Source organism: Ciona intestinalis, unplaced genomic scaffold, assembly GCF_000224145.3.
Source record: "Ciona intestinalis unplaced genomic scaffold, KH HT000973.1, whole genome shotgun sequence".
NCBI lineage: Eukaryota > Metazoa > Chordata > Ascidiacea > Phlebobranchia > Cionidae > Ciona > Ciona intestinalis.
The window spans coordinates 1-3,344 of record NW_004191294.1 but is presented as its reverse complement, the minus strand read 5'-3'; the positions used below and the strand labels follow the sequence as shown (position 1 = coordinate 3,344).

General features: G+C 33.8%; 1 long non-coding RNA gene across 4 annotated transcripts; it reads right to left on the bottom strand.

The window, feature by feature from the left end:
- Positions 1-200: 200 nt before the first annotated feature.
- LOC104266173 lies at positions 201-3,077 on the bottom strand. 4 transcript variants are annotated; one of them, XR_717442.3, is made up of 4 exons: positions 2,971-3,077; positions 2,062-2,190; positions 1,429-1,638; positions 201-444 (listed from the first exon to the last, which is right to left on the bottom strand). It is a non-coding gene; the product is annotated as an uncharacterized LOC104266173 (long non-coding RNA). The 4 variants fall into 4 exon arrangements; XR_003397305.1 differs by having other exon boundaries at positions 2,062-2,200; positions 2,971-3,073; XR_003397306.1 differs by lacking the exon at positions 2,971-3,077 and adding an exon at positions 2,442-2,939.
- Positions 3,078-3,344: the final 267 nt, after the last annotated feature.

The following is a 3,344-nucleotide window of genomic DNA, read 5'->3' as shown; positions in this document are numbered from 1 at the left end:
AATCACATTAGAAAGCTTTTGAAAAACTAAAAAAAACAATACAAAACAATTAAGTTTGATTAGTAGCAACAAAGCAAGTTCGACACACGACATAAAATAACAAAATTTGTTCATTGAATTTACTATTTTTGTAACCAAAACAATAATATTTGCGAAAGGTAAGATATAACAGGCGTTATGGTTAGGCGTTATATATAAAGTTCTGGCGAGTCCATAACCACGACTCCCCTGTGCGAGACTTGAACCGATAGTTTGTGATAGTTCGCTGCAATCTTTACTTGTGGCATGACATGTCTTCGGACAAACCTCATTCTCATTTCTTCTCGGTTAAATGAGAAAGGGATCAGCTTAGGGGATTCACCAAAGAAACTTTTAACAGATTCATCCACTTGTGTCAGTAGAGAGAGGGCAAAGTCAAAACAGTTGTAACGGTTTTCGTCATACCTAAATCATAGAAAAATTTCAAATTTGAATGTAAATAGATTTGATCTTGATAATATTACGAAAATAAATCTTTATGCCATGTATTGATGATCTGGTGCTACGAAAACGTAACCAACAAAAATCAAGTCCAACCACTAGTAGTAAAAGAGAAATATATTTCGCCTAAAGGGCATCGTCAGTCTCTTATTCAAATAGAATGATTCTATTTGAATTTTTCGTAGCACCAGATCATTACTGCATTTCACTATACTAGAATCGTTCAACTATATGTACATCAGATCAGGGTCAGATTCGCGGAATTTATTACAAGTTATGCCATGTATGTTTTAAATGCTATTAGATTACCAATCTTTGGCATATTGACTAACTTTGAATACAAATAGTTCTAAATAAACATGCTCTAATAAAACAAAATGCATGAGTGCATACTTAGAAGGAGAACATATTTACTCTACAATTCAAACGTACTTTTGTTATTTGTATTATCTACATAAATATATATTACTATCATTGTGGGTGTATGTGTCCTTGGGCAAGACACGTAACAGCAATTGCTTCAACCACTAATATGTTGTTCAAATTATCAACAAGCAACAACACATAAAAAAAATAACCTTATTTCATATGTGTCCTTGGGCAAGACACGTAACAGCAATTGCTTCAACCACTAATAGGTTGTTTAAATTATCAACAACACATAAAAAAATACAAAACAAGTAATAAACCCAAAAGTAGCATACTTGGTAAGTGGTAACTTGTAAGCTGGCACGAGGTGGATACAGAACACCTGTGTTTTAACGACTGCTGTTTTCCAGCCACGCGGGGATAAAATAAGTTATATTATATTCATTTATTCGTGTAGTAGTTCAAAATGAACAGACTGCAATAAAACATACTGAATACATAATCTCGAATATTTACATAGGAACTTCACAACTCAAACATACTTCTACTTATTTGCATTAGTTAATACATGGTACTCACTTGTACTTTGACCATTTCTCTTCACTCGACATTTGGTCCAAACACTTCCCCCACATCATCTCACACTCAGGGTTGCTAATGTTAAACACAATTAGTGATTCCTCCCATCCATTCAGCTCCTGGATGACGCCATCCGATGTATAACTTGATACTCCTCCTGCATCACGAGGGGAAATTCCAACATGGAAATCCGCGTCTTTCTCATGGCAGCTGAATTATGGAACGTTAATCATTCATTCATATTATATATAATGTTTTAATGTTGTACAAATAATAAAGATTTTTCTTAAGCGACGAACTTTATCAAAGGGGTTTTCTATTGGATAGGTAAAACTGATTTACTGCAACATTTGGACATAAATTTTAATTAAACAACAGCTATTAATAAAATTATATATACATTACATTTAGACCTTAAACTATACTATAATTGGACAGTCAAAGCCTATATAATCAGAAACTTTGAATATTCAATAATCAATATAAAGATACAGATATTTAGTCTTAGAGACAACTCAGATATCAATAAATATTAAATTTCATTGCTTTGTTTAAATTAACTTATGGTAACAGAATCTCAGGTCTTAGAAACCCCTATATATAAACAATAAACAATCCGTAGACTAAACTTACTCATGCCAACTTCCATTGGTCGGCTTCACAAGAATACTGAACGTTGTTTTATGGCCGTTAACATAAGGTATTGGAAGGTAGAACGCTGGAGATTTCAACTTGTATAGTTTCTCCCCACAACCTGAGCATCTACAACGATCTATTACTATTATTTATTCTATGTGGGGGAGGGCATGCAGACTTGGGCCTGGGATTCAGACCACAGTTGGCACATACACCAACACCCAGGGCGTTACAACTCATTAGTGGCAACTGGGATGAAGCAATGTTCCTTAAGTGTTTTGCCCAAGAACACATACGCCTATGGCTTATTAGTATCAAACTGACAAAGTAAAGTTATTTTTCCAAGAACAAACTTAAACAAGAACACATACGCCTACCAGTATCGAGCATTGAACTGGGTATCCTACAATAGAAGTACCAGAAGTGTGGCGAATGAGCCATGATGAAAGAAATTGATTACTATTGAATTAACATTTAGCATGAAATCGTAACCATTCACCCAGCATGCAAAGTATAATTATAACTGCATTGTATAATGAGTGCTTCACTCAAGTATTAAAACAAGCCGGTAAGGAATTAGGTTTGTCAATTAGTTTAATTGCGAAGCAAAAATGCAATTAAATCATTTTAATCCCATGGAATTTTAAAAAGTTTTAATTCAGGAGTTTTTAACTTTATTTGGACCTAATGCTCTTAGCATCTCTGAATCTACTAAAAAGTTTATGAAATTCATATTTTATTTATAAAACAAATTTCAAAACTTTTTCGAGAAATAATGAAACCATGCAGAAGCTACAATTTGAAAACTGTCAAAACTGATATTGTTGTTCACTTTAAATGGTATAGTGCTTATAATTAAGTATATATAATATATATATTTGTAAAACATTGAAAATGAAGACCAACCTTGTAAAAACTAAACATCACAAATGAGAAGAAGGGAAATCTAGAAAGTAATTGTGAAGAAGTAAGCAAATTACAAATCGGTTATGGGTGCTAGTCCAGACTGCAGAGTATGGCAGGTGCACGCGCTATTTTTTTACAGATTTTGGTTATGCACGCCACAATTTGTCCCACGCACGCCAATTAATTAAACAAAGAAAAAAATACGTATTAAATTAAGTAAGATTTCCTAATGTGGCTTGAAAATGTATGTGCTTTGCAGGCAGATTTTTAATGATAGCACGCGCACACGCGAAAAATAACCTTCTTGCACGCGCGAGATCTCGGAACTGCCATACTCTGCAGACTGGGTGCTAGTAAAGATTTCACTCACTATG